Source organism: Rutidosis leptorrhynchoides, chromosome 2 (genome assembly GCF_046630445.1).
Source record: "Rutidosis leptorrhynchoides isolate AG116_Rl617_1_P2 chromosome 2, CSIRO_AGI_Rlap_v1, whole genome shotgun sequence".
NCBI classification, from domain to species: Eukaryota; Viridiplantae; Streptophyta; class Magnoliopsida; order Asterales; family Asteraceae; genus Rutidosis; species Rutidosis leptorrhynchoides.
In genome coordinates, this window is record NC_092334.1 from 571,360,608 (window position 1) to 571,379,129 (window position 18,522).

Here is an 18,522-nt window from a genome sequence, read left to right on the forward strand (position 1 = left end):
CGACGAAAAAACGAAATCAATTATATCGGTTAATAAAAGGAAAAAAGAAAAAAAAAGAATTACGAAATGACGAAATTACCCTTTCAATACAAATAAAATATGCGGCCAGGAAGCTGAAACAAGAAGAGGAGGTGGAATATTAGGGGCTGTTGAATCAAAAATCAAGGGTGGGATCATGAGCTTACCTTTCCCCTTAAAAATCACTTCCCTCTTGATTATATCCGTGTATATATATATATATATATATATATATATATATATATATATATATATATATATATACTTATACTATATACTATATACTATATACTATACTATATAATACTATAAATCGCTAAGATTAATCCAATTTGGCATCCTCACATTGCATGTTAACCCTTAGGATTATTGTTAATTAATCATAATTAACACTAATTAAGCATGAAAATTTCCACGCTGGCATCTCAAATCGACAACCAAAACTCACGCAGAAAAAAAAACCCCGACTACCATCTCCTACGCCCCAACCACAATCCATCTGCTACAAACCCTAATTCATCAATTGATGTCGATTGCATCCAATCCGGTAACATCATCTCTTTTCCGGTTTGAATGGCTACTTTCACAACCGTCATGTAATTGAGATCCAAGAACATCAGCCTGATTAGGGCTTAAAAAAACATAAAGTAAATGTCCTCTCGCAACTGTCAATTCTTCATTAATCTCGCTCACTCAGGTATGTTGTTTACTAACAAAGGTTGATTAAGTATTTGATCCTTCGTATATTTGGATATTGATTCTCGCTCAATAAAACGCTTCATCGAATTGCAATCTAAAGTATTTGATCCTTTATATGGCTTTTTTATTCCATCACGTCTTTGAGAATTTTTATTGAATTTTGTTTGTTTATCAGGGAATGGTGAAATTATTATTTTATTGTTGTGTTCTCTTTTTGGATATTGATTCTTGCTCATTTTAACTTTAGCATATAAATTGCAGAATGTAAATGTTATCTTCTTGCTGTGTTGTTAAGCTGCAAATGTTAACTGAAGATGATAATTCACATTCAGACATTTTCAGCAAACCACGTAAGATAATTGCTCACTAATATATATTATGTAATTTACCTTAAGTTATTATCATCTCTTTTCTATAGCTACCTTTAATCACAAATGTTCTTTAACAATTTGGCCTATATGCAGGGATATTATGTTTAAAAATCAAGTTGGTTATGATAATATGAGCAGTCCAGCTAAAGATGATGCAATGATGGTCAGTCCCCATCATACGGTAACTACTTTGATATATCTTTGTGTGTCCAGATTGCTATGTCAATTATGCTATGTTTGTGGTATATGTTTGTGATATATGTACAAGATGTGTTTGTGGTATATGTACATACAAGCTGCACAAATTCATCAGAAAAATGGGTCCAATTGGGTACAAATATGTAAACAACCTGTTTTGTGATATATGTTTGTGTGTCTAAATGGGTACCAATATGTTTGTCATATATGTTTTTCTGTCCAAATGGGTCATTATGATGTATCATTTAATATAAAACATTGTTCTGTGTATCAATAAATATGTTTATATTCTTGATTTGGTTACCTTCACCTATAAGTGAATGGCTACAAATGGTTAAATTTGGTAGCTTGACTACGTGTACAACTGTGGTCTAATCTTATTGGTAATCACACAAAATTCACGCCAAAAATCTTTAAGTGCTATTTGTTTCATTAGCATTATCAAAAGTAATGATAGAATAGAAATAGCTTTATACAATTATCAAATAATTTCATAAATATTTTATGACCCTTGGACACCAATTGCTACATCCGGCTTTATTAATTGAGAAAAAACATGTTTATGAGCTACAATTGAAGAAACATATAGGAGTTTGCGTATAGCATTTCACTTTTTTCATAAGCTGGGATTAAAAAGGCGTACCTTTTTATTTCATCAATTTGGTTTCTAAATAAATGTCAATTTGATTAGATTACTACATTTCATTATGTAATAAAAAAAAACTGATTTTGTACCTTTAAACTTTTGAAGTTTCAACTTATATTTCATAATACCTCCAGTAAGTTAAGTCTGTTTTGATTCCTTATTAAATAAAATTTTAATAAATTGATAAAACTGCCTATTTGTTGCAGAACAAATTTTCCTACAATGATATAAATTTCTTAATTCGTATAAGCCGTGTGGATTTTATATAGTGTACGCAACAATCATCGTAATTCTTCCCGATTTACATTGGTTATACATTGCGTGTCGGAATGCAACTGAAAGGCAACTCCCTTACGCAATTGTTGACCTAACACTTGACACTGATTCCTTCCTGGAACTTAAGCGTGACTGTATTGAATGCGGCAATAATCCAAAGGTTCATCTGAGGTAATATCCGCATAAATTAAGAGGCATGTTATACCTTATACTGTTCAACATTTGTAAATATATAATCTATCGTACATGTTTTCATTGTAGGTACCATATTCCTGTTCGAGTGCTACATAATACTGGCACAATCTCATTGACACTAAATTTAAAGTCATGTTGACAAGTATGTAACCAAGTCCGCTTACGAACTGCATAAAGCTATGGGGGAAGATTAAGATCAACCAGATGATCTTGATGAACTTTTAGGTAACTGGATGCTTTTTAAGTTTGAGGTTGCTGGATTGAACCGTGACACCGAATATTCAACTTACATGGTTAAAGATGTGAAATCTGACCCGCTCTTTAGCTATGTTCTATGAAGAGTACGGGTTGAATGAAGTATTCACACTTACTAATTTTATCTCCTTCAAACTTTCAGGGTTGATACTTTCAGGGTTGATATCTTTATAATACTTGCATCTTTGTCACAATAATATACCGACTATTATTCGAAAATATTTGACAGGATGGTGGATCTCATACTATTGAACTTGATAAATATGCCTCATCATCCCAAGTTATTTCTTCCACTAAGGTACGTTTAAATAACTCAAATTTTATGTTATACTTAGTTTCACATTGCTCTCAAAGTATTAAATTTGTTGCATCTGATTGTGTCATCTTTACAATTGGATAAATTAAAATGAAGTCCAGTTTAATACATAAGATGACCAATATGTGTATATGTCACCTTGCAAATACCAACACAGATTCAGACAATCCCATCTCATTGCAATATCTGATATTTTTAAGTACAAATGAAACTCCTGTGGTCTGAGTTTGGATTAAAGACTTGACTATGAGATGGCCAACTGGTTATTCTTTGCTGATAGTACTCTGTACATTTTCTAATTTAATTGTTATTTTCCATGTTTTTTTGCTTGCTTCTTTACTTAACGATAACCATTTAAAATCAAATGTTCATGCCATTTGGGTGAAAAATAGGACCGACACTATGTACATGTCGCCACTTTTATATCCATACAAACCAAAAAATAAAAATAAAAAATGAGATAACCCATTGTTGACACCTACAGTCCAACACAGTCTGGTCAAACTTTGGATAATAGAGTGGGCCTTTTTTAGGACACCTACAATCCAACATATACATTCTTTTGTGTGTACCCATTTACTAACCTCATAAACAAGTTCCAATAATTACATTATACAATCATGTTGACCATGGTTTAAAAAAACCTCAAACGCCTCGAGGCGCGCCTCTATGCGATTTTTGAATATTCCGTTCTGGAATGTCCGCCTCAAAGACCAATAAAAAACGTACGCCTCAAAATTAGAGGCGGATCGATTTTGCTGCGCCTCACATGTTAGTAAAAAGCGTACGCCTCTTGGAAAATTGGAGGGGAAAGTTGGTATGGCGGCAAAAATCATCTATTATTAAAGTGCTTTTTTATGTTTTAATAAAATTGGAGGGAAAATTGGTGTTGAGGGAAAGTAGGGCGGTACCTTTAAGTATTTATATTTTTTTTAATTGGAAAAGAAAAGAAAAATATGTAAAAGTTGAGTGTCAGATCTTGTCTTTTCCTATCATCTTTCTTTTTCTTATTGTATTATTAGTTATTACTCCTATTGTACTTGTGAAAATATTTATATTTAAATTAATTTTATAGTTTGATAATACAATAATACTAGTACTCCGTAATATTTATATGTTCTTCGAAGAGATAATTTTTTTTTTTTTTTGCCCCCTCTAGTAATTCTTCCGCCACAGGTTTGTTGATATGATTAGTTCTTGATTATTCTTCTAGTTCTTTTATATAGTTCTTTTATATCTTTTATATAATTATATAATTAGTTTGTTGAATGTTGAATATGATTAGTTTGTGATATGATTAGTTCTTGATTACTGTCTTCAAGTTATGAATTATGTATCTGTTCTGAATCAGTTCTGAATTTGAGCTTGATTATAATCTTTGTTTTGTGTTTTTTATGAGTATCTGTCAATGTAATGAACTTATATTTTGAAACGGTTGAAACTTGTAATGAACTTATAATTTTCTATGTATTTTTTTAACTTCGCCTCGAACGTACGCCTCGGTTCGCCTCGAGGCATACGCCTCGCCTCACAAAGGGAAAACGCCTCAAGGCGCGTTTCCGTTTTTTTAAACCTTGATGTTGACCATGATCAAATGTTCAGATATACAAGTAATTCACACAATGCATTAGTAACTTTTTCCCATTAGTTGTTATTATAAATATTTAAACGTGACTTTTTTTTCATAACGTTATCTAAAAACTTGTACGCTAGAAAATTCATTTGCAAGGCCATGTACTGCAACTTTTGACTTGGATTCATATTATCATGATGACTGTCTTTTTTTTTTTACCGTAGTTAACATAACTTTATAACAAAGGTGTATAATAATCTCTATATAATTTGTGACTACATGTATATTTCTTTGGCATGTACTTGATCTCTGATAGGAGGTAAAAAATTGTACAAATATCTTAAAAGAAACAAGTCAAATGGCCTGTGATTGGCATCTTCTTTGTTTGAATCTTTAGTTTGGATTTGAGATGAAGAAACACCATTTGGTCCAATCTTTGTTTCGTGTTCATCAACAACTGCTTATATCAGTAAACTATATTTTTCAGACATGAATCATGATCAAGAATAAGTTTTCAAGCTTCTACTGAACGTGATGAACTATGAAATCCGCATAAGATCAGTTGATGTCATGACTGGATAGAGGGATACAACATCCTATCTCATGCATCATTGTGCAGTCAAATATGTGAATCACATCACTGAAGTATGGATTATAAGAGCTTTAACGGATGAGAATAAAAAAGTTTGGGCTCACTCCGATTGCCCTTTGGTTTTCAACTTACTGGACTTTAGTGGTGAGTCAGTTTTTCTAAAGGTTTATAATTTTGTGGGTTGGCAACATGTCAAAATGGCTTGATGGGCTTTAGTTGGCCCGAAACACTATTATATTCAGGACAATCAAATTCAGTACATACATTTACTGTTTTAAATATGATATTGATTCGTTAACTCTTAATTTTTTTGTTACAGTGGTTCAGTAGGGTTTATATTTTAAATCTAAACTCAGAGTCTGTCGGTGAATTTTGACTCATATGGTTCATTTAATTTCTCATTACATACTTTTTGTGTTTGTGTTTCAGGGAACATCAAAGCCTGTAAAATTACAGCTTTGAAGTGTGAATATTTGAAGTTTGAAGATTTAAAAATTGTCTATGGTGATCCCTCATCGAACGATGTTAACAAACAAATGCAAAATATTTGTGAGAATTAGAGCACTAAAAGTCGAGTTGAGTGTATTCATTACTAACGTTTACAATACTAATCGTTTCAATACATTTACTTTCATTACAAATGTTATTAATACTAGTTTCTTAATTATAATTGTATAGTGCAACTACACAGTATCAAATCAAATGTCTTCGAATATTATTTTTTAGAGCTGTCGTGCAACGCACGGGCTCTTAAATCTAGTTTATTATAAATTATAATCCTATAGAGAAAGATAATTTATACACACTTTCCAAGTGGTCTCATAATGAAGGTCTAAGTGTTATATTTATAGGAAACAGGTTAAGCCTTATTCTTCGGATACCATGTGTCGTCAGGGCTTACGTGGCCAGTGATAATTTTAGAATCAAAACTCATTGGGGTCCTGTATAATTTTAGTGGTACTTGCAATATATATATATATATATATATATATATATATATATATATATATATATATATATATATATATATATATATATATATATATATATATATATATATATATATATATATACAGTGGTAGGATCAAGAGGGAAGTAACCAATCGGGGGGAAACCGGGGGAAGCAAAACTTATTTTTTTTTCTTTTCGTTTTTTGAAAAAACTTTGTTCACGAACATTATAGAATGGATGAAAATATGAACATTTAATAAAGAAACTTTGTGATAAATGTTTTTATATTGGCGGGAAAACGCTCGAAGAAGCAATATATAACAATTATCGCGTTTTCGAGCGTATGTTGAGGTTTTAGATATTAGGGTTTAGATATTAGGGTTTATAGGGTTTAAAAATTTAGGGTTTAAGGTTAAGATTTAGGATTTAGATTGAGTTTTTAACACGAACGGTTTAGAGTTTAGGGTTTAGGGTTCTAGTGTTGACGCGGATCACGAGGACGTGATCAAATTTAAGTGGGGGAGAGTTGTAACACCCTGTTTTTCTCCATACATGTCCCGAGGTACGCAATTTGATCTTTAGAATGTATATACTTGTTTGCGTATGTGGCTAAGTGTTTTAAAAAGTTAATTTGGGATGTTACTGTTAAACTGTCGCGTATTGGGGTGTTCTGTCGCATTGGGAACGGTGGCGGAACGCGATATAACAAGTTGAAACGCGACGTATGGTGAGCCCAGATTTCCTGATCAAAATGTCGCGATTGGAAGGTGTCAGTCACGTTTTGGTTTGGTTTGTCACGGTTCGCGACACCCATGTCGCGGTACGCGACCCATGTCGCAGAAATGGACAATTTAACCCATTTTAAATGGCATCTTTTGGGGGTGTTTTAGTCTTTTCACTTGTGGACGGTTTGGAGGACCTAAAAAACTGATACAACCTTATCCTAACTTCATTTATCACTTCTTCATCTACCCACATTCAATTTAGAGAGAGAGTGAGGGTTTTAGTGAGAGAGAGCTCACTTTGAGGAAGAAGAAGGCCAAATCTCACCCGAGCCCAAGTTTTAAAGTTGTTCCCTATGTCTCTAGCTACGTTGTGATAGTGTTGGTAAGTTTTAACTCTGAGTTTTGAGTTTAAATTGATTTATAGCTAGGGTTTGTTTATTTAAGGCTTGTAAGACCCATTTGGAGGTTAAATGGGTGAATTGGGGTTAAGTTGATGTATGGAAACCCTAAAGGTTGTAATCTAGGGTTTGGTCATGTAAATTGGTGTTTATAGAGTTAATTGTGTTGATTAATCACTAATACACCTATGTGTTAGTGAAAGTTTTGTTAATGGGTTCGAGTTTGACCAAATTATGAGTCTTAGTGTTAAAATGGGTCAAATGGGTAATGGTTGACCTAGTTGGGCAAGATGGGTATGAAATACCCTAAGTTTGTGTTAATTGGTGTTGTTAGACCTTAATCACTAGCTTTTAGTGATTTAGGATGATCTTGACCTTAAATGGGCGGTTTTGGCATAAATGAGTCATTTAATGCAATTAAGTCATTAAATGCACATGAGTAATTGTTGGTGTTTAGTCCAACGAGTTTGTATGTTAATTATATGCATAATGTAATAGGTACGTTACATTAAAGGTTGCAAGCTTGATTTCTAATTCACCAAAGGCGTTAAGGTGAGAGGAATAATTATGCATGTATGTATATAGTATATTTATTTGTATGCTATGGCATGATCCACGGAGCCGGAAGTGCCATAGTATGTGTGAGTGTGCTATGTTGCGAACCACGGAGCCGGTGGCATCATGGTACGTGTATTGTAGTGTGAACCAAGGAGCCGGTAGCACTATAGCACGAGTGTTGAGGTGTGAACCACGGAGCCGTTATCACCTCGACAAGAGTATGACTCGAGTTGTGATGTGAACCACGGAGCCGGTAGCATCAAAGTGTGAACCAAGGAGCAGGTAGCACTATAAAATGAGGTGTGAATCACGGAGCCGGTAACACCAAAGTGTGAACCAAGGAGTCGGTAGCACTATAAAAGAGTATGACTCAAATGCGTAGTGGCGAGAACCAAGGAGCCGGTAGCGTCATAGCATTACGTATGGTGTGAACCACGGAGCCGGTAGCTGTCATAACCCGTCCTTAACCATAAGAACGCGTTAGATAACGTATGATTTCATTGCGAGGTATTGACCTCTATATGAGACATTTTTAAAAGAAAAACTGCATATATTATACATTACAAACCACAACCATTATTTTTGTTACAAGCTTAAGACAATAAAAAGAAGATTAACGTTTAGCGATAATCTTCGACTTACAAACTTTACAAATGATGACAACAACACGGTTTCTAGCATATTTTACAATACAACATCTCGGATATGCAGTTTTATTTTTGACACAAACATGCGTACGCAAGATCCTGGTTAGATCCAACATGATGCAGCGGAAGCTTTAGAAATCACCTGAGAATAGACATGTTTTAAAAAGGTCAACATAAAGTTGGTGAGATATAGGTTTAATGCCGGCAGCAATATATATATAGACCACAAGATTTCGTATATAAACAGTTTAATAAAAGTATTCTAAGTGGTTGAGCACTTGGTAACCATACTTAACATTTTCACGTCGCATATTCCCTTTAATATGAAATCTTACTACACCGTACCAAGTGTAGTCACAAAACGAAGTACTGTGCAACCGTTGAATACTGGTCGTCCAGTCCGGTTGGGGTTGTCAGGCCCGATAGATCTATCAACAGGATTCGCGTTTACAATACCGCTGTAAATATTAGTTACCAAGCTACAGGGAAGTATGCCAGTGGTACAACTCAACGTAGAATATATTTTTCAGTTACTTGTGTCCATAATGTAAAACATAAAATACATGTATTCTCATCCCGAAATATTTAGAGTTTAAAAGTGGGACTATATACTCACTCTTGTCTTGATGATATAAATAATTTGACTCGGTCTTCCGGTTGATATCACGAACCTATCCATATATAATATATTAATATGTTTTCATTTTTAAACAAACGTTATAAATATATACTTGTTATACTTTTAATACTTTGAATAATTCCTTAGTCCGTAGTTAGCAGTCCGATGTTAGTAATTCAATTTTAATGGTTCATTTTTAGATGTTTAATATACCCGCAATAAACAAAACCCCCAACGAAATAAATAAAACCCCATCGTATATGTATTGGTTGAGATTAATCTTGACCCACGGTACCGGTGTTGTCAAATGACGTGTTGCGTACATAAAGTACCGGTGTTGTCAAATGACGTGTTGCGTACAAACATGGGATCTTATGATTAATCTTCTCGTGTTGCTTACGGGTGATCCTGAACCATATGAAATTGAATTATGAGTACATATATATAAAATATCATGTTATCTTATAAAGATGTGATTTTATATAAATTTTTCCAATGAATCCCGAAGTCAATTAAGTCTTGGATAACCAATCTTGTTTCGGTCATAGTTTCTTCGTTACAAGTCCGTTTTCGTTGATTCAAATTGCCATCTTCTTGGATCGAGTTCTTCTTTAAGACTATGAACTGTAAATACCTTGTTTTGTATTCAAAATCATACGGCATAGATGAAAGTTTAGTGAAACATATGAAGTTAAACATTTTTGTTACAACAAAATCATTTAATGACCATTTTTCCAAAAATACTTATACTTTGAAAAACCAAGTTTTACCTTGTTAAATTAACATATAAATAAGTTATATTACAGGTCTTGAAGTATTTTAAAAGTTAAGTTAGAAGGATCTATTTAGTTTGCAAACAAGTTTGAAAACATTCAAACTATGTTCTTGTTGTTAAACTTTTGTACCACAAAATAAGATAGCTATATATATATGAATCGAATAAGGTTATGAACATAGATTCTACCTCAAGTTCCTTGGATAAGTTTGCTGTAAAAGAGGAGTAAGAAGCTAGAATCAAGAGGGTGATAGAAGTGGATGAAAGATTGGAAGTAAGTTGGTGTTCTTGGAAGGTTTTCTTGAAGTGTTTTTGTATGGTTTTCTTATGGTGTTTTAGTATGGTTTTTGAAGCTAGATCTTCTTGGAACTTTGCTGAATTGTTGAAGGTGTTTAAGGGTTATAAGTGTGTGTGTTTTAGCTAGGAGATTGAAGTAGTAAATGAATCAAAAATGATGATACATATATACTAAAAAAAACGTGACCCATGATTGTATATGGACAAATTCTTTAACTTGTAATCTTGTGTAATTGTCAACAATTATACAAAAGCAATTACCTTATACATAAGGCATGAACAAGGGCTGGTTAGGTGGTGATTTGATGTGTATATACCAATAGTAAATACGTATAGAAGCTAGGTATGATACGAGTACAAATACTCTAGATATACGTATAGAAATTTTGTGAAAAATGGAATGAGGATTCAAATATAGCTATCTTTTGTGAATACACTTATATAGTTTTATGTATTTAAGTTCTTAAAAGTGATTAAATACATTACTTATACGATATATGTATAACATTATAAGTCTTAAGTATTTATGTCAAATAACGTTACGTATAGTTATCGTTTTGAAAACTTAAGTTAGTAGTTTCAAAATATACTTATAACTTATTGTTATAAATACAAAATGAGATATTTAAACATTCATTAATCATGTTAAATATGTATATATACATATATATACACAAACGTATAATTATCATATATTGTATAGTTCGTGATATCATCGGTCAAACTAGACGGTCAAACATTGTGTAAAACTCTTTTCGAAAACATAAGTCTCAACAATTTGGATTGCTTATCATGTTGGTAAGGTTTAATTTATGTAAATATTAATCTTATAAGTATATAACGATCGAAAAAGTGCGGGTCGTTACATTACCTCCCCGTTAAATAAATTTCGTCCCGAAATTTTAAAATTGTACCTATTTTGCGTCATCGAGAAACAAGTGTGGATACTTTCGTTTCATTTGATCCTCTCGTTCCCACGTAAACTCGGGACCTCTTCGAGCATTCCAACGAACCTTAACGATCGGTATATTGCTCTGCTTGAGCTGTTTAACTTCACGGTCCATGATTTCGATTGGTTCTTCGACGAATTGTAGTTTCTCGTCGACATGGATTTCTTCAAGAGGAATGGTGAGGTCTTCCTTTGCAAGACACTTCTTAAGGTTTGAGACGTGAAAGGTATTATGTACTCCGGCGAGTTGTTGCGGTAACTCGAGTCGATAAGCTACCGGTCCAATGCGTTCGATGATCTTGAACGGGCCTACGTACCTTGGGTTCAGTTTACCCCTTTTGCCGAAACGTATTACACCTTTCCAAGGTGACACCTTTAGCATAACCATGTCCCCGACCTGAAACTCTAATGGTTTCCTTCGAACATCGGCGTAGCTCTTTTGGCGACTACGGGCTGTTTTCAATCTCTCCTTGATTTGCACTATCTTCTCAGTCGTTTCATGTATGATCTCGGGACCAGTTAAATGTCGATCTCCTACTTCATTCCAACAGATAGGAGATCTACACTTCCTTCCGTACAATGCTTCGAATGGCGCAGCTCCAATGCTCGCATGATAACTATTATTATACGAGAATTCTGCTAACGGTAGATATTTATCCCATCCGTTTCCAAAATCGATCACACATGCCCTGAGCATGTCTTCGAGAGTCTGAATCGTTCTTTCACTCTGTCCATCGGTTTGTGGATGATATGCGGTACTCATATCCAACCGAGTTCCTAATGCCTCCTGTAGTGATTGCCAAAATTTTGAAGTAAATCTACTATCACGATCGGATATAATGGAAATAGGTATTCCATGCCTTGAAACTATTTCCTTTATATATAATCGTAATAATTTCTCCATTCTATCTGTTTCCTTTATAGGCAAGAAATGTGCAGATTTGGTAAGACGATCAACAATTACCCAAATGGTGTCGTAACCCCAGGCAGTCTTTGGTAACTTCGTGATGAAATCCATGGTAATACCGTCCCATTTCCATTCTGGAATTTCTGGTTGTTGAAGTAACCCTGACGGCTTCTGGTGTTCTGCTTTGACTTTGGAACAAGTTAAACATTCCCCAACATATGTTGCAACGTCTGTCTTCAAATTAGGCCACCAATAATGCGTCTTAAGATCTTGGTACATCTTTCCAACTCCAGGATGTATCGAATATCTTGTCTTATGTGCCTCGTTCAATATCAACTTCCTTAATCCACCCAACTTCGGTACCCAAATACGATTTGCAAAATATCGAATTCCATCTTCCCGTACAACGAGTTGCTTCTCATACTTCTTCATTATTTCATTCTTTATGTTTTCTTCATTAAGTGCTTCTCGTTGAACTTCTTTGATTTGTGAGTTGAGGTTCATGCGAATTTTTATATTCATTGCTCGAACTCGAATTGGTTCTCGTTCCTTTCTGCTTAAAGCATCAGCCACCACGTTCGCCTTCCCGGGATGATAACGAATTTCACAATCATAGTCGTTTATTAACTCGACCCACCTACGTTGCCTCATGTTCAATTGTTTCTGATCAAAAATATGTTGAAGGCTTTTATGATCAGTAAACACAGTGAATTTAACCCCATACAAGTAGTGTCTCCACATCTTCAATGCAAACACGACTGCTCCCAATTCTAGATCATGCGTCGTATAATTCCGCTCGTGAATCTTCAATTGTCGGGATGCAAATGCAATTACTTTCTTTCGTTGCATAAGAACACAACCAAAACCTTGTCGCGAAGCGTCACAATATATTTCAAAATCATCGTTCCCTTCTGGTAACGATAAAATAGGCGCCATAGTTAACTTCTTTTTCAGTATTTGAAATGCGTTCTCCTGCTCCGAGGTCCATTCATATTTCTTCCCTTTTTGCGTTAACGCTGTCAACGGCTTAGCTATTCGGGAAAAATCTTGAATAAACCTTCTATAATAACCGGCTAAACCCAAAAATTGGCGTATCTGCATTGGTGTCTTAGGAGTCTCCCATTTTTCAATGGCTTCAATTTTTGCTGGATCAACCTGAATTCCTTCGCTATTAACAACGTGACCAAGAAATTGCACTTCTTTCAACCAGAAAGCACACTTAGAAAATTTAGCATAAAGTTGTTCTTTTCTTAACAACTCCAGTATCAACCTTAAATGCTCTTCATGCTCTTGCTCACTTTTGGAATAGATAAGAATATCATCAATGAAAACGATAACAAACTTATCTAAATACGGACTACAAACTCGATTCATGAGGTCCATGAATACAGCTGGCGCATTCGTCAATCCAAACGGCATAACCAAAAATTCGTAATGACCATAACGTGTCCGAAAAGCAGTTTTCGGTATATCTTCTTCTTTGACACGTAATTGATGATAGCCCGACCTTAAGTCAATTTTTGAGTACACACATGATCCTTGGAGTTGATCAAATAAGTCGTCAATTCTCGGTAGTGGATACCGATTCTTGATAGTTAATTTATTTAATTCACGATAATCTATACACATCCTAAAAGATCCATCTTTCTTTTTAACAAATAGAATCGGAGCTCCCCACGGTGAAGTACTTGGTCGTATGAATCCATGATCCAGTAATTCTTTTAACTGACTCTGAAGTTCTTTTAACTCGGACGGTGCAAGTCTATATGGAGCACGAGCCACTGGTGCAGCTCCTGGTACTAAATCTATTTGAAATTCTACAGATCTAAATGGAGGTAATCCCGGCAACTTTTCCGGAAAGACTTCAGGAAAGTCTCTTGCCACAGGCACGTCATTGATGCTTTTCACTTTTTCCTTTGTTTCGACTTTATTAACATGTGCTAAGATAGCATAGCACCCTTTCTTCAAGCACTTTTGAGCTTTCAAATAACTAATGAGTTTTAGCTTTGAGTTACCCTTCTCTCCATAAATCATTACTGGCGTTTTATCCTTACGAGGAATGCGAATTGCCTTCTTGGCACAAACAACTTCCGCTCCTATTTTGGACATCCAGTCCATGCCGACTATTACATCAAAACCTCCTAATTCTACGGGTATTAAGTCGATTTTAAACGTTTCTCCGGCTAGATTTATTTCACAATCACGACAAATTTTATCGGCTTTAATTAGCTTACCATTAGCTAACTCAATCAAGTACTTAGCATCTAGAGGTAATGATGAACAATTCAATTTAGTGTAAAAATTTATACACACGTAACTTCTATCGGCGCCAGTATCAAATAAAATAGATGCTGATAAGTTATTAATGGTAAACGTACCCGTAACAAGCTCCGGGTCTTCTCGTGCCTCTCTAGCATTAATAACAAACGCTCTTCCACGTGCAGGTCCGCCATTCTGATTCGGGCACTGGCTCTTATAGTGACCTTGTTTTCCACACCCAAAACAAGTAATGTTAGCCAAAGCAGTTCCATTTGCGTTGGTGGCAGGAGTCTTGTTACCATTTGCATTTGTAACGAGAGCCTTACAATCTTCAGCAAGATGTCCCTGTCTATTGCATTTAGTGCACAACACACTACAGTAACCAAAATGATGTTTGTGACAACGGTTGCATAAAGGACTTTGTCCTTTGTAACCAAAGCCTGAACCGCTACCCGCACCTTTCGGGGTTTCTGGTTTCTTAAAAGATTGCTGTTGGTAACCTCGATCATAATTTCCGTTCCACTTCCTTTTGTTACTCGATACCTTCACCTCAGTAGTGAATGCTTTCTTATCCAGAATGACCTGATCCATTAACTCGTTCGCCATGGTCATAGCTTCATGAATTGTCTTAGGTTTCGATGCTGTAACATTTGCCTTGACCTTTTTGGGCAAACCACCTTTGTACATTTCAATCTTCCGTGCTTCGGTTGGAACCAATTCAGGACATAGTAAAACCAATTCCATGAATCGCTGATTGTAGTTGGTGATTTCAGTACCAACCACCTTCAAACTTCGTAACTCATCTTCTAACTTAATAACCTCATTCCTTGGACAATACTCGGTGATTATCATTGCTTTGAATTCTTCCCATGGAGTATCATAAGCTACATCTCCTCCTACCGCCTTCACATAATTCTTCCACCATGTGAGTGCACTATCTTGTAAAGTGCACGATGCAAACTTGGTCATGTCTTTTTCATCACAACCACTGATTTTAAACACCGTCTCCATCTTTTCTATCCATCGGGTTAAACCGATCGGTCCTTCCGTTCCACTGAATGATGATGGCTTGCAAGCTTGGAACGTCTTGTAGGAGCATCCTACACGAGGATTTGGATTAACTGCAGCAGCTCTTGCAGCCTCAACCCATAACATTCTGTCGTTCACTCGCTGGTTGATGAGTTCCTCGAGTTCTTGTTCCGTCATTCGATTCAATCGCGCCATTTCCTAATGAAAGAAAATAATTATTCACATGGAATATTATAGATGTAGTGTGTATTTATAGTACATTTATAGCTTGTTAATAATATGAACCAGGTATTATTATAAAAGCCTTTTCTTCTTATTAGCGTTTTATAATTATATCTTGGGTAGTACCTACCCGTTAATGTTCATACTTAATAGCTTAGTACAGAATCAATTACTACAATCTAAATAATACTTAACCATGGAAAATTATTGCATTTCATACTTCGCTATTTTACATATGCTTACATCAAACTTTAAACAAACCACACTAATAATATTATACAAAACATTATGTGATTCCATGGTTTAATACGGTAGCGCATCATTTGGTCTATTTCCCAAAACATTTATGTCCAGGGAATCCCCCAACGCGAATCCTAGCTGTCTCCCTACGTTTTGGCTGAGGTGCCGAAGAACTAGATGCGGGGATAGCACTAATAGGAATAGCGGGGATAGGGGTGGTAGTGTTGAGTGGAATTGGTGCCACTTCATTCTCATTAAACTCAGGATTTGAATTTTCTAATTCATTAGCCTTTCGTTTCTTTCCTAGTTCGAACTCGTCTTTTGTAATTTCCTGTATTTCTTCCTCGGGTTCACTTTCCTCCTCGGGTTCACTTTCCTCCTCGGGTTCACTTTCCTCCTCGGGTTCACTTTCCGATATTTCTATAGTTGGTTCATCCGGAAATTGTGAGTCTTCCCCAAAAATACCACTTTCGTCATCGGATATATTAATGACTGAAACACAATCTGAAGGTTCTGATTCGGAGTCGCTGAATGTGATAATAAGTTTCGAGCCCGACATCTATCACACAACAACTAACCCATTAGTACTTACATAATATTTACACATAAATTTTAACCAACAGTGATAAGCAATGGTTTTTTTTTAAAAAAACAGACCCGGTCAAAGTCCAGACTTTACTAATGTATCCTAACGACTTCTCGGTTAGACACACTAATGCAAACCTGGTTCGCTAAGACCAACGCTCTGATACCACATGTCATAACCCGTCCTTAACCATAAGAACGCGTTAGATAACGTATGATTTCATTGCGAGGTATTGACCTCTATATGAGACATTTTTAAAAGAAAAACTGCATATATTATACATTACAAACCACAACCATTATTTTTGTTACAAGCTTAAGACAATAAAAAGAAGATTAACGTTTAGCGATAATCTTCGACTTACAAACTTTACAAATGATGACAACAACACGGTTTCTAGCATATTTTACAATACAACATCTCGGATATGCAGTTTTATTTTTGACACAAACATGCGTACGCAAGATCCTGGTTAGATCCAACATGATGCAGCGGAAGCTTTAGAAATCACCTGAGAATAGACATGTTTTAAAAAGGTCAACATAAAGTTGGTGAGATATAGGTTTAATGCCGGCAGCAATATATATATAGACCACAAGATTTCGTATATAAACAGTTTAATAAAAGTATTCTAAGTGGTTGAGCACTTGGTAACCATACTTAACATTTTCACGTCGCATATTCCCTTTAATATGAAATCTTACTACACCGTACCAAGTGTAGTCACAAAACGAAGTACTGTGCAACCGTTGAATACTGGTCGTCCAGTCCGGTTGGGGTTGTCAGGCCCGATAGATCTATCAACAGGATTCGCGTTTACAATACCGCTGTAAATATTAGTTACCAAGCTACAGGGAAGTATGCCAGTGGTACAACTCAACGTAGAATATATTTTTCAGTTACTTGTGTCCATAATGTAAAACATAAAATACATGTATTCTCATCCCGAAATATTTAGAGTTTAAAAGTGGGACTATATACTCACTCTTGTCTTGATGATATAAATAATTTGACTCGGTCTTCCGGTTGATATCACGAACCTATCCATATATAATATATTAATATGTTTTCATTTTTAAACAAACGTTATAAATATATACTTGTTATACTTTTAATACTTTGAATAATTCCTTAGTCCGTAGTTAGCAGTCCGATGTTAGTAATTCAATTTTAATGGTTCATTTTTAGATGTTTAATATACCCGCAATAAACAAAACCCCCAACGAAATAAATAAAACCCCATCGTATATGTATTGGTTGAGATTAATCTTGACCCACGGTACCGGTGTTGTCAAATGACGTGTTGCGTACATAAAGTACCGGTGTTGTCAAATGACGTGTTGCGTACAAACATGGGATCTTATGATTAATCTTCTCGTGTTGCTTACGGGTGATCCTGAACCATATGAAATTGAATTATGAGTACATATATATAAAATATCATGTTATCTTATAAAGATGTGATTTTATATAAATTTTTCCAATGAATCCCGAAGTCAATTAAGTCTTGGATAACCAATCTTGTTTCGGTCATAGTTTCTTCGTTACAAGTCCGTTTTCGTTGATTCAAATTGCCATCTTCTTGGATCGAGTTCTTCTTTAAGACTATGAACTGTAAATACCTTGTTTTGTATTCAAAATCATACGGCATAGATGAAAGTTTAGTGAAACATATGAAGTTAAACATTTTTGTTACAACAAAATCATTTAATGACCATTTTTCCAAAAATACTTATACTTTGAAAAACCAAGTTTTACCTTGTTAAATTAACATATAAATAAGTTATATTACAGGTCTTGAAGTATTTTAAAAGTTAAGTTAGAAGGATCTATTTAGTTTGCAAACAAGTTTGAAAACATTCAAACTATGTTCTTGTTGTTAAACTTTTGTACCACAAAATAAGATAGCTATATATATATGAATCGAATAAGGTTATGAACATAGATTCTACCTCAAGTTCCTTGGATAAGTTTGCTGTAAAAGAGGAGTAAGAAGCTAGAATCAAGAGGGTGATAGAAGTGGATGAAAGATTGGAAGTAAGTTGGTGTTCTTGGAAGGTTTTCTTGAAGTGTTTTTGTATGGTTTTCTTATGGTGTTTTAGTATGGTTTTTGAAGCTAGATCTTCTTGGAACTTTGCTGAATTGTTGAAGGTGTTTAAGGGTTATAAGTGTGTGTGTTTTAGCTAGGAGATTGAAGTAGTAAATGAATCAAAAATGATGA

General features: G+C 34.8%; 1 long non-coding RNA gene across 5 annotated transcripts; it reads left to right on the forward strand.

Annotated features, from left to right (window-relative positions):
* The first annotated feature begins 460 nt into the window (after window positions 1-460).
* On the forward strand, window positions 461-5,938 carry LOC139893185 (uncharacterized). 5 transcript variants are annotated; one of them, XR_011774385.1, is made up of 8 exons: window positions 461-715; window positions 979-1,067; window positions 1,182-1,269; window positions 2,139-2,379; window positions 2,470-2,801; window positions 2,888-2,956; window positions 5,035-5,283; window positions 5,569-5,938. It is a non-coding gene; the product is annotated as an uncharacterized lncRNA (long non-coding RNA). The 5 variants fall into 5 exon arrangements; XR_011774384.1 differs by having other exon boundaries at window positions 2,470-2,628; window positions 2,801-2,956; XR_011774381.1 differs by having other exon boundaries at window positions 2,470-2,956.
* Window positions 5,939-18,522: the final 12,584 nt, after the last annotated feature.